This window comes from Maniola jurtina, chromosome 22, assembly GCF_905333055.1.
Source record: "Maniola jurtina chromosome 22, ilManJurt1.1, whole genome shotgun sequence".
Lineage (NCBI taxonomy): Eukaryota > Metazoa > Arthropoda > Insecta > Lepidoptera > Nymphalidae > Maniola > Maniola jurtina.
The window spans coordinates 3713048-3727637 of NC_060050.1; the positions used below are offsets into that span (position 1 = coordinate 3713048).

At 35.8% G+C, this 14590-nt stretch overlaps 1 non-coding gene across 1 annotated transcript; it reads right to left on the minus strand.

Annotated features, from left to right (window-relative positions):
- Positions 1-13718: 13718 nt before the first annotated feature.
- Positions 13719-13790, minus strand: Trnaa-ugc. The gene has a single exon. It is a non-coding gene; the product is annotated as a tRNA-Ala (tRNA).
- Positions 13791-14590: the final 800 nt, after the last annotated feature.

A 14590-nucleotide genomic window follows, 5' to 3' on the forward strand; every position in this document is an offset into this window, starting at 1 on the left:
AAGTACATATTATAGTGTTAGGAGGTAGGTAATAGATAAACAAAGTACCTACCTTAGTGAGTTTAAATACACAAAAAAAGTCTAAGTACTAAGCCACTTTACTAACTTTTTAAATTCCGAAAAGTTAATAATTTGGAATGTTTCAAGGAAATTATGGTTTTAAATGTATTTGTAATAAAGTGCATTTCTGCATGCAGTGTTCGATATAAACTAAAGCATGGGAAACTGATAAAAACCATGGTGATGGAGAAGTAAGCAGAATCGTATTGACGAAAATGCCATTTTAGTGGTTTTCTTGTTATTGAGTCGGGAATTTGTGTGGTTTGCGGAGTTTTGATCGTTTTCCGAATTCACTTCGAATTGAGTTTTTTGTGGGCATGAATCAGGAATTGCTAAATAAGGGCATCGTCAAAATTACACATATGTATGTACTTACGCGCACATACTTCTAGCTTCAAGATAATAATTATAAAGGAATAGGTCTATACCTATGTCTTTATAATTATTATCTTGAAGCTTCGATCTTAGACAAAGTTATATGTATTTTAATTTATTTTTCGCTCTTCAATGAATCGGTAATTTTGCTTTCGGATTTCTTAAATAGATAAAAATCAAATATACAGATATATAACAATCAAAGTAGAAAATAAAATTAATGATGTCTACCAACGTTTAATGTAGGTAGGTAAGTATAATTTTTTGGATAGGCAAATCAAGTTGCTATAATAAATCTTGCAGACAATTAATGATCTACTATAATTCTAGCTAAGTGGTTACCTAATTTAATTATTACAAAGGCATCTCTGCACTTGTCTGACAACTTGTCTGCTTCACAACTAGAAATTGCCAAAAATACTAATCCGCATCAACTTGTATGATCCTCCGCACCACTATCAATTTTCGTCATTCTGGTACACTTATTCGTCATTTCTCCGGAAACGCCGCTGCTGCTCTAAGTCAAATGTCATTTGCCTTAAGCTTCTTAAATCCTGGCGAATTATCAAGAACGATCCGAGCAGTCTTGGTCATCGATCTGAGATCACTCGTCCTGTATTCATTAATAAATCACACATATGACTATAAGTCTAGCTATAAAAATGTCAACTCGTCTGCTTTACAATCGCATCTATAAATTGCCAAAAAAGACTAACTTATCCGCATCAATTTTTGTGATTCTCCGCAGCGCGATCAGTATTCGTCACTCGGGTATATTCGTCATTTCTCCGGCTTAGCGATGATTTACGACGCCGCTCTTACGCCGAATGTCCTCGTGCCATTATTTCCCCCTGGCTTCTTGCCGACGCGATTCGGCCATTAGTTGAGGCCACGAAATTTCTGCCGTCCAACTTCTTATGGTTTATTTCAAAAATTGATTTATCACTGAAAACGTGGAAATTTTCAAAAACTGATGTTTCTAATATTTTTTTATTTCTAAAATAATGTTACGTAGGACAAAGGTTTTCATTTTTAGTTTGTTCCTAGGTATTCAATATGTCCAAATATGTCCAAAAAGCAACATATTCTTAAGCTGAAAATTTTCCACAAATTGTATGAAATTAAATGAAAAAAATCTTGTATTGTAGATAAATAAAAAACCGGTATTAGCATCTTTTCTGATCTCTCTATTATAATAGAGTCAGTTAAGTTAAAGTTGCTCTCAACTTTAGCACAACTGACAAGTTCAAAGTTCTAGAAGAATATAAGTTAGCCTCATTCCGTTTCATCATGGTTTCAATATCTAAGTACTTATAGCACGAGATTGTTTCATATAAAATTATGTATTGATCGAAGGGTGGAGTTACGAGTTACGACTAAACTACATATAAGAATTTTTTATCAATTTAACTTTTCTAAGTAAGAAACGTTTACCCAACTCCTTATTCTGGTCAAAAGAAGTCATCGGTGCTAGAAATGTTAGCTGTACCTAAATAATACCTAGATAAAAATGCCCCCAATTCATACTCTAACACTGAGATCAGTCTTTGACTTTGCTCAGATTTAAGTTTTAATAACAACGAGACAAAATGCGATATAACGCTGTCTGATGTCTGGTTAAACAATAGGTATGTAATCCACCCGCTCCCTGTTTGACGTGCCTTAAACTCCGCTTATTTAGTAGCCAAGCAGTAGTGTCCACGCACATGCGGTCGTATAGTAATCGTATAACACTTACTTGGGGACAGTTTTTTAATAAAACAACAACAACTGGTCAAGAGGAGCGCAAAAACTAATCTAACGCCGAGTCACGGTGGACTCTTTTTATACGAGGATCATTGTTTGGAAATTTCCCCAGATTGCGGCGAGATTGAGATAAATGGAACAGATTGGAGAGGAGACGGCTTGAATTGAAAAATGATTATTCTATAGTCTAATATAGATATCAATTGGCACAATTAGAAAAAAACAGAATAGGTAATTAAATCTCTCTAACTTCATTTCATTAAGAAACTAGCCGATGCCCGTGACTTCGCCCGCGTGGATTTAGGTTTTTTGAAATCCCGTGGGAACTCTTTGATTATCCGGGATAAAAAGTAGCCTATGTGCTAATCCAGGGTATAATCTATCTCCATTCTAAATTTCAGCCCAATCCGTCCAGTAGTTTTTGCGTGAAGAAGTAACAAACATACACACACACGCACACACACACACACACACACACGCACACACACACATACAAACTTTCTCCTTTATAATATTAGTGTGATAGTGTGATTACAAAACTTCCAAACTCAAGACATAATTTTGTATGAAACTTTGTAACACCGATTAGATGAAGTTTCTAGAACTGAAAATTATTGTTGTTTTACTGGTTTAACACTATTTTATTACATAAAATGAAACTAGGTAGGTAAATCCCTGAGTGTGAGACTCTCCTGAATTTGAGTCCCTAATTGAAATTAGAGAGAGAATTCGACCTTCATGATTTGGTTTGCTTCATGGTAAAGGAAACAAATCTAGGGGTTGAAATATCTACCCCATTAGACAAAAACGCGTTTGTAGTACAAGCGATTATTTCGAATTTCTTACGGTCGAGGTGCCACCCAAGTCGTTTATTGACTTTTTAGGTATTTGTGCAGAGAGATTTAATATCATATTTTTTCCTAAAATTACAAAAAAAGTAAAATTTCATAATATTGTTCGTAAAATAAGAATTCCAGAAAAATACAGGCAATTTTACACCCCCTTAAAATAGGCTGTTATGTACCCCTATAGATAGGTACGTTAGGTAGGGATGTACGCTGAACTTTTTGATAGCTAATCACCCCCTACCGCGGTGCCCGTAATACGGGAAACATACATTCACCTCACGTAGTCTACGTATACCATCACCTCGCCATGTAGGGCTGCTACGACACCACAAAATTGTTAGAAAATCTTAGTATTGGGTTGTTTTGTTTTTCTAATCGAAAATGTGTATTTTAAACAACAACAGCTAGCGAATACGCAAACGCACAAGCAAAAAAATACTATGGAAGATACTTTATAGCATTAAGTACCATTTTTAATTTATCTTTTTAATAAAATCGTTGGTAACATACCCCCTGTGCCGGCAATCGACCAGCTAATTTACAAAATACTCTATTTATCTAAATACTACCTATATACGTTTAGATACAAAAAAAAACGATAGGTTTTCAGTAATACTTTAAATTGATTGTAAAGTAGGTAGGTAATGTAAATTACGACTCAGAATTCCTAAATAATCCGTAGGCAGATCCGTATGTACCTGTATGTCTGTTACCTTTTCACAACTCATCCATAAATGTAAACCGTTGACCTATTTTAACTGGTACAGAGATAGCTTGCGGAGACTGATATAGGCTGGTTACTTTTTTAGGAGTCCCGCTAGATTTTTTAAAACATTATTCACGCGGACAATGTCACAGGCATCACCTAGAAAACTAGAATTTATTAGCTGGTTGGTAACCCTGGCAGGTAGCATCGTTTGCTAATACGCTTGGCGCGAAGCTTTTGTGAGCTTTCACCACGCGGTACTGTGTATATTCTGCTTAGTTTAGATTTATGTATATTTTTTTTAATTGAAAATGTTATAATTAAACTTAAATCTAGCCATATCTAATTACTGTAGGTAAATTAATTATGTTTACGAGGAATAGTACCAAGAATACTGGCTGTATTGATTTATCTTGTTTTAATTCTTTTAGATCATAGGTACTCTTAATTTACTTAAATAGGTATTTTATGTTAATATCTACTTATTTTATTACACATTTTATGTATAGGTAAGTCTGAAAGAAATAAATATTTTCATAAAAAATACATTTTGTTACAAAGATATATCTTGCATCTGGACACGGGTAAACGCTAATTTTTATGCTGGAAAATCTGAGCTTCCACGGGATTTTTAAAACCCTAAGTCCACGTGGACGAAGTCACGGGCATCATCTAGTAAGCCACAAGTGTCTTCTAGTTCATGCCACAGCAATAGATCGTTGATATAAAACATTCAGTGAAATGGTTTGCAACTACGTATGTATGGCGCCATTACCGCAATGGATGGCATCCCAGCGCTGATGTATCGGCTAATCCGCTGATTGCAGCCCGGAATAGCCGATAACTGACTATTTATGGCACTAGGCATACTGCACTAGTAATAGATATATTACCTAAGTAGTCGAGTCAAAAATAAAAGTCAAATGTAAAAGTAAGTATATATTATATTATTCTATCTACCTTAGAGCCTCGATAGCTCAACGGTTGAGGAGCGGACTGAATTCCGAAAGGTTGGCGGTTCAAACCCCACCCGTTGCATTACTATTGTGGCACCCATCCCCTGGCACAAGCTTTACGCTTAATTGGAGGGGAAAGGGGAGTAATTAGTATTAATAAACAAAAAAAGGTACTTATTTGTTGTTTTCACTTTTCATGTAAGTAACCAAATGATGCATGCATGAGATTTCTCCATACAATGTTCTAAAAGGTGAGTGAAATCTGTCAATCCTCACTGGCCTCGGGTATACTACGGTCAAACCCTACGCATTCTGAGAGGAGACCCGTATTGTATACTTAATGAGTCGGTGATTGGTTGATCATGACCGAAAGATTGTTTTTTTTTTTACAAACTAGCGCTTGGCTGCAATCAGACCTGCTAGCAAGTGATGATGCAGCCTAAGATGGAGCGCGCTTGCCTAGGAGTTGCCTATTCACTCTTGACTTCAAGGTAGCCATATTAAAAGTGAAGGGAAACTGATGCCGAAAGGGCGTTTCATAACCTAGCGGTTTAGATTAGAAACGAAGAAGCAAATCGCTTCGTACGTGTTCGAGGAATTACAACTAAGTACTAAGATTCTATTGAAGCGCTTGGCTGCAATCAGATCTGCCAGCAAGTGATGATGCAGCCTAAGATGGAGCGCGCTTGCCTAGAAGTTGCCTATTCACTCTTGACTTAAAGGTACCCATATTAAAAGTAAAGCGAAAACTGATGCCGGAACTGATTCCATAACCTAGCGGTTCGGATTAGAAACGAGGAAGCAAATCGCTTCGTACGTGTTCGAGGAATTTAAACTACTAAGATTCTATTGAAGCACCAACAAGCTGGCACAGTATCGATTGAGCAGCCTATATTCCTGATATATACACCTCTACACCCGGCAGCGACCCGGCACGTCCGCGCACGTGACTGGCAAGCCCGATGCCGGGTACCTACGCCTGAAACGAACAACAACATGGAAATTCGGAAAATTATTTCGGAAATAAAATTTTCTTTTTTCAACCGGAACTTAGGATTGGGATGCAGTGTATAAAGGAATTTAAATAAGTAGCTATCTTCGGATATAATAATTATTTATTTAATTTTACAAGAAAAATTTACATCTTCCAGGAAAAGTAAATAAATAAGAAAAGAAGAAAATTAAAAAGAACAAAAAGTTTTCAGAAATAGATTTTACATAAGAAAAACAAAAAACTCGATTTCGGAAAAAACCTTTTTTGAACTAATCAAAGCTGAATGGTTGTCAGACTGACCTTTTTAAGTAAGAAGTAAGATGTTATATCTTTGTTGGTGGTAAGTAAGTACTTACAACAAAGATATTATTAAGATAATCTCATACCTCTAGGGACTATTTGCTGGGTATTATAGAATTATCACAGTTTTTGCTGTTTATGTGTGCATCAGGCAAAAACTACTGGACCGATTGAGACTGAGATTTTTTTATTGCGTGATAGACTTGTGCTTGACGACAAAAGACAATGTTGAGGTCTAGGTTGGAGCACACTTGCCTGAAAGCCTATTCACTCTTGCTTTGCATAGGTACCACATAACCAACCTAGATACCTAGGTACCTACTATATTCTGCTTTATTCTTTTTAGAGGTATTCTTTGCTTTTCTCTATTTTTAACCCCCGACCCAAAAAGAGGGGTGTTGTAAGTTTGACGTGTGTATCTGTGTGTCTGTGTATCTGTGTATCTGTCTGTGACATCGTAGCTCCTAAACTAATGAACCGATTTTAATTTAGTTTTTTTTGTTTGAAAGGTGGCTTGATCGAGAGTGTTCTTAGCTATCATTCAAGAAATTCGGTTCAGACGTTTGAAAGTTATCAGCTCTTTTCTAGTTACTGTAACCTTCACTTGTCGGGGGTTTATACATTTTTAATTTACACTTGTTGATTGCTTTATAAGTCAAATTAGATTATCCTTTATCAGTTATCACTCATCCAAGGGGTTGAGATAAGAGCCGCTATAGACTTTGCATTGTTTAATTTAATGACTACTGACAACGTTACGAAGACGAATGTAGGTTATTGGATTTACTTGGTAGATACGTAATACGTTATGTCAACAATCTACATAATTCATCATACATGTGTGCACACGTTAATGAATATATTCACAAGTAAAGGTTTAAACATCCATTAAGTAAACAGATTGGTGGGTACGTAGTTAAAATGTTTACTTCCCCAGTTGTTTTAAATTTCTTTATAGGTACCGTACCAAACTACATATTCGAACTAATTAGTCGAGAAAGCTGCCACTGCTGGGCTGGATATACCTAAGTAGGTCTCTTATCAGGACTTCTATACACCACCAACTTGCGCTGCCTGAAGCCACCGGCTCTCATGTGACTTGTTTAATGTCATCTGATCACCTTGGGGGTTCGAACGCTGCACTTTCCAGTGCAAGGTCGTCATTCTAGCATTTTAAGACCCCAACGTCTATAGTTTTTTCGAACTATGTGCCCTGCTCTTGGCCACTTCAGCTTAGCAACCCGATTAGCTATATCGGTTAGTCTGGTTCTTCTACAGATCTCCTCATTTCTAATTTGATCACGTAGAGGAACTCTAAGCTCTCTCATAGGCCAATGAGTGACTCTGACCTTTCTTAATAGGCCCAGATAGTTAGCAGCCATGTCTCGAATCCATATGAAATTACTGGGTGGATACTAGACTTTGGTCTTCAAGCACTAAGGTATTTTGGACGGGAAGGCATCTCGAAGCTGCCTTAAACCTGCCCAGCCGAGTTGGACTTGGCGGCTTATCTCTTTCTTGATATTGGACCTATGTACCTAGCTAGATTGAGTATCCCAGGTCCAACTTGTCTACAATTTTTTTTGATTACCTACTGGGTTTTCTTCTACCTACATAATATGTAATAGATAATTGAGTAATCATGCTCTTACCTAATGCAAAATTCCTGTAATAAGTAGGTAAGTATTTAACAAACATCCTAAATTGTAATATTATCAAATAGTAGGAGAGCGCTAAATCATAAAGTTGTCATGGGGTGGGGCAAGGGTGCCTCTCGCCTTTCTTTGATGAGATTCCGAGGCGCCCATAAAAATATCTTCACGTACTAAATGAAGGATTAAACCCTATTAAATGAGCTTTCGGCGATTATAGTTATTCGAAAATTATTGATGATTAAACGAACTTACCTGAAGTGAAGTTCTATCCCAATTATACGAGTTGCTTCGTCCGAAGAGATTAGGTATACATTGTAGTAATACGTCAAAGTATTGCCTTTCTACCACTTGTTTGAAAGCAGAAAATCTGCACTTCTATTTTTTGTATTTTTTGTTGGTACCACTGGAGCGTTCCCATCTCATTTAGTTGAAAGCCTGCCTGGAACATTAATATTTCACTTATCAGGGGTCCTAGGGCTGGGAGGGACCTAATCTCTTCGGACGAAGCAACTCGTATAATTGGGATAGAACTTCACTTCAGGTAAGTTCGTTTAATCATCAATTATACCTCATTGCTTCGTCCTTTGAGATTAGGTATACATTGTAGATTTTGAAAGATAGTGAAATATTAAAACACTTCTAGGTTTAATAATATTGTATTTATATTATCAATTTTGACAAGCAAAATAAAGCCAAAAATAAATAAAAGATATTATCATAATTACGGTTACTTCATCCGTATTTAAGTAGATACTTAGTGATTTTTATAATCACTGTATTATAAGTAAAAATAAAATACTTTTAAAGCTGCTGATTCAAATTTATTTTACTTAAAATAAATTTTAATCAGCTGCTCAGTGTTCCAGATTGATTTATGAATAATAAATAATAATAAATAATAGGAGTGATAGAGCAATCTGATTAGATTGATCACATTGAATACCTCTACGATAAACTCTGGCACACAGCATAGAGTTGCCCACGCTAAGGCCGCTGTATTTCGTATTAGGTATATCAATATTGATACCTTTACTGTGAGCTGCGGAGGTAGCTGCATGCCTGACGGAATAAGCGAAAAAAATAATATAGAAGTATTATATTTTTATCCACTGACTGATACTGTTCGTAGATACCGATTTATGCGGACTCTTAAATCTTACTATTGTAATGGGGCATTTTTTTTTTTTTTTTTTTTTTTTTTTCCGTAGGGGTTACATTCTATCGATGTATTCTAACAATGTTTCTGCTGGATAAAGTTATCTTCGGTGAATGTTTATTAGAAAGGAACATTTAGGCAAGGTTGAGCTGAATCTGGGTATGACGATCTTGTTAGGTCATGTATTTCGACTGATGTTTGTTAAATTAATATTATTATTAACAATTACACTACGTATCTAAATTAATTTTCAAAATATGGTTTGCACCTTATGTGTAATTATACCAGCATGAGTAATGTGACGTTAATCAAATATTCTAAATTCAAATTGTTATTTGGATTCCAATTAACAAAAATTCTAAAACTATGGACAGATCTCATGGTATAACAACATCAAATCTTGAGAGTGGAGGACGATGAAAAAACAGACGTTACTCTCGAACCTAGGATCAACGATAGAGCTGAGCCATGGCTGTGTTTTATGAACCCATCAAGCTTATAGCCTGACCGGCTAATTCAGATAGACATTTTCATCGGAGTTGACGCTTCATAATATACAATATACCTTTATTTCAGGACACAGAGTTCGTTCTGTCGTGTGCACCTATTTTTTTTTTTTTTTTTACAAAAAACTAACCCAACACCATCTTGCGAAGTTGATCATAATATATACAAAGATGACGGTGCTACGCTCCTCTCTACCTAGTAGTACCGTCTTGATAACTTCCATGCAACCAACATAATATGCAATCAACAGGGTGGCTGAAACAGATAATGCATTATCATTATGTCTAAATTGAATTTAGAACCGAACAGAGAAGGCTCTGAAATGGTGGAAACCAGGGTTTTTTTTCCTTTTTGCCAAAACCAACATGTGGTTGCCCTAAGGCTGGTACTATTTATTTAAATACATGTTCTTCTAGTTCCCGTTTCCCTTGATAAGATCTTCGTGACTCCGCATTTCGTTGTTTTTTAAACTAATGTATGAAGCGAACACAAATCTCCTGTGAGCTTCACAGCATAATTATAGATTTTGATATTCTCGTAAGAAGTGGACATCTAACTCCATCTATATAGTTAAATAGGAAAGAGAGCACTTTATTGTCTTACGCAATAAAATGCCTTTTTTTTTTTTTTTTTTTTATAGATTCCATTTTCTGAAAACCTGAAAGTCCAAAAAAAAACAGTCAGTAATTTTAGCTACTTCATATGTTTGACAGATTCAAAACTAAACTCAGAATCCACTGGCCATCGGTGGTCTTCTCACAACGTGTCGCCCCTACCCTATATCGTTAGCATCCGAAAAAAAAATAATAATTCTAGACAGTCTATTTTGTCAAATAGGATTGACTGTCACTTCGATAGATTTTTACCATTATGTAAATAATCCTGCAAAGACTGTGCTGAATGCTGATGTGTCAATGCTGAGCTATCTTAGTGATTTGCATTACACAACAAGATATTTAAAACATCTTTCTGTCCGTTTTTGTAGGTGTACCGTATCTACTTACTAAATCGCGGGTAAGTCGCAGTAAGTCATTAACAACGAGTTTTGTATGTAAATTTAGCTCTTGATTGATTAAATATCATTTTTCTTCAGACGGGTCAACGTATTTTTTTTTTTTTTTTTTAATCAGGTAATTGCAATATTTGCGCACAGTAGGTACTCGGGCTGTACAGCTCTTTTTTACATTGATGATAAATCTTAAGAACTCTAAAGTATTTATTGTTTGTAAAATAATTTTAGATAACCCTGATAACTTTTAAAAATCAACTATATCTTGTAAATATATGTTATGTATATACCTAGTTGACAAGTAACCCAAAAATCTGAGTAAATACATAAATCACCGGCTTTAGTACTCGTAGTTTTGTAAAGACGAGAGGCGGAAAGTATATTCAGACCAAAATAGTAAACCATTAAATTGGAATAATTCTCGTTCATTTTAAATCGTAGATACTTTCTATAGATAGGTAGTAAAATCTTTTATAACTCCTAAGAAATAAATCTAACGTGGCCATCCAACTATTCATTGATGTAGCTGTAATTGACCTTAATGTTGTTATGTAAGCACCCACTTTAAGAATTTTTCGTTTAAGAATTTTAGACTTATTATAAGTCTGTTATTTCCATTGGATTTATAATAAAAAATGAAAAGAAGGAAACGATCCTTCACACGAATCACATTGTGATAAGTATAACTTCACTAAACATAAAGTCTATGATATTATATTCAGATGATAGGAGACATGCTGGGTCGTGAGATTAAGATACTGGTTTTAGAAATGGAATCCCGTATCCTCTTACCCACAATAGTATGACTGGGTCATAAATTAATTGCCATTAGTCCTAAAAGTAGAATGAACGTTCCTGCGGAACGTACCGGGTGCAGCGACGAGGGTCCCCGGTGACACTGCCAGAGCCAGCGGCGCGGCGACTGTCACAGCTGCCGTGAGCGCGGTGACTTCGTGGGTTCGTACTTCGTATATAATCGTTGCTCCCGCTTGTTGTATTGCCGGGAGCGGATGCTCCTGGTTTAAAGTCTGGATAGGAGCCGGTGTCGGCTTCTGCGTTGCAGGAGGTTTTCTTGCGGGTGGGATTATTCATATCTTGGCACCGGATCATAATATTACAAGCCCGAATGTATCGGCTAGCTTCACGCTGTATAAGACACAGTCTATTTCTGTATGAGCTGATCTTTAATATTTTTCTTTATTAAAAAAGAATATGAAGTTTTTTCTTGTCATAGATTCGTTGTGCTGGGTATATAATAATTAATAATAATTAATTTACGTACTGATCACTTTATTCTAAAGAGAAAAAATGAGTGAGAGCTTCCTCATGAGCATATCCGATAAAGCGAAGCGAAGACTAGTTTTTTCTTGACGATGGCTTAATTTTATGGTTGACGTGCTTGGCTGCGTTTCGACAACAATCATTGGCACTAACTCAGGTTCGAGTTGTAATCCGTCTGTACAATGGTATTTTAAACCATCTACCCTTAACTTTTCTATCAGTAGCGAAAGGGTACATCCTTATTAGAAGACCGCAACATAAATGTATAAACTATATGAAGGTATGAAGAAGGTATTTAATATGTGTAAATCTCAAATGATCTCATTTTTACTCGATAATAGCACTTGATATCTCATGATTCATGTAGACACATTTCATTCACAAATAATAATCAAAGTAAAGGTAATAATATTCCTTTTTAAATGTATTCCATCACGATAATATTTTCAAAGCTTTCGGAATTCCAAATGATGTGAAGGTAACATCCCCATGAGATGTACACAACACCGATTGGAAATTGATATCATTCCATTAGTCTGATACGGAAATAGTCCTAATAACTATTCACAATATCATTAGTAATAGGTAATGTTTTACTGTAAATACCTTCATGGTCTGGGCTTCCAAATGACGTGAAGGTTACATCCCCATGAGATGTACACAGCACTATTGGAAAGTGATGTCATATCATCACCAGTGTGATACGGAAATATCAGCATTTCACTGTTAAATACCTTCATGTTCCGGGATTCCAATTAACGTGAAGGTCACATCCCCACAAGATGTACACAACACAATAGGAAAGTGATGTCATATTCTCAGTGTGATACGGAAATAGTCCTTGCAACTATTCACAATATCCTAAGAAATAAATAACATTTCACTGTAAACACCTTCATGTTCCGGGATTCTAATTGATGTGAAGGTCACATCCCCACAAGATGTACACAACACAATAGGAAAGTAATGTCGTATTTCATTAGTGTGATATGGAAATAATCCTAGCAAATTTTTACAATATCCTTAGAAGTAGGCAACATTTCACTGTAAATACCTTTTTATTTCGGGATTCCAAGTGACGTATCATATATATCATATCACTAGTTTGATTCGTAAACAGTCCCAGAAGCTATTCATAATATGTTTAGAATTAGGTAACACGTCTTCACTGAAATACCTTATGGTCCGGAATTCCAAATCACGTGAAAGTAACATCGCCATGTTGTCATATGTCAAGGTAACATCGCAATGCACAAAACATTAATTGCATAGTGATATCATATCACCAGACACTATTATAATAAAACCTTATAACATAAAAATATGTAACAAATAAATAAATCACTATCGTTTTGGTGACTACGCTTTTGTAACGTTTTTTAAAACTTGAATAACGTGGTGATCGGCGAGGCACTAAAACGCGAATGAGATGGGAACGCTCCAGTGGTACCAACAAAAAATACAAAAAATAGAAGTGCAGATTTTCTGCTTTCAAACAAGTGGTAGAAAGGCAATACTTTGACGTATTACTACAATGTATACCTAATCTCAAAGGACGAAGCAATGAGGTATAATTTGCTGTATTGCACCTAATATGAATAAAGGTCGAAGAAAATTGATTTTCACTGTAATTGCTCTCCTTCCAATAACTAAAAGTGTCTAGGTTTCCTTTTTGTTGTGTTTGTAATTATTACGACAAGGTATATATGAAAGATTTTTTTTTGGAAAATCCAGGGGAAAAGAGTTCCCGTGGAACGCAGACGAAGTTGCGGCTTACAGCTAGTATTCGATATTTATGACTACAATGGATTATGAACTTTCATTTGGCTTTCTGCCGTTCCTTTATCAAAACCAGTTAACTGCAAAAAGTAGGTAGGTAGTTAATACTTAGTGTTCATCGATGTTAGTGTTTAAGTTATTGCCAAAAAAGGTAGGAATTTAGCAAAACTGATATTTGTGAATAATAATAAGTTCTACAAATAAAACCCTTGGTCCGTAGCACTCTTTTTTGAAAAAGTTTATGAAAACCCCATGCGTTTATTAGCGATATCTCAAAAACTAATTTTTGCAGTTAGCCGCTTTTTAGAAAAAGGACGGCAAGCTTTGCAAAATTAAAAAAAAAAACTGGAGATGCCGGGGATCGAACCCGGGGCCTTTCACATGCAAAGCGAACGCTCTACCACTGAGCTACATCCCCTGTTACACTTGCAAGCGTAAATCGTTACTTCGACCGATCCAAATGTGAAAGCCTTCAAATTATTCCACGTAATTTAGATATGTGCAATGCGTATGATCAGCATTGAACAAACAAGTGTAAATTAAAAATTTATAACACCCCCGACGATCCAAAGTATTTGAGTTTTCCAAAACATCATTTTCAAATAAATAATTATGTATTTAGGCAACGTCCATCTTGACAGCTTGACATTTGTCAATTGACATAATATTATGAACCTAACGGTTATCTAACCTTCTTTTCTACAAGAAAACTAGAAAAGAGCTGATAACTCTTAAACGGCTGAACCAATTTTTTTGGATTATAGCTAAGAACACTCTCGATCAAGCCACCTTTCAAACAAAAAAAAGTAAATTAAAATCGGTTCATTCGTTTAGGCGCTACGATGCCACAGACAGATACATAGATACACAGATACACAGACACACAGATACACACGTCAAACTTATAACACCCCTCTTTTTGGGTCGGGGGTTAAAAATATACCTAAATTCTTATAAGAATTCTAGTAACTTCAGACGCGGAAATGTTTTGCTGAGTATCTAATCATTACCATCTTCTTCAACTGATGGACCTCCACAGCTGGACAATGTCTCATGTAAGGATTTCCATCACGCTTTGGTCTTGCGCCGCCTGAACCCAGTGGCTCCCTGCAACTCTGATGTAGTCTGTCATCCTAATGATCTTTCAACCCAACATTCTATCGGTTTTTCGAGCTATGTGCCCTGTCCATTCCTACTTCAGCTTCGCAACTCTATGAC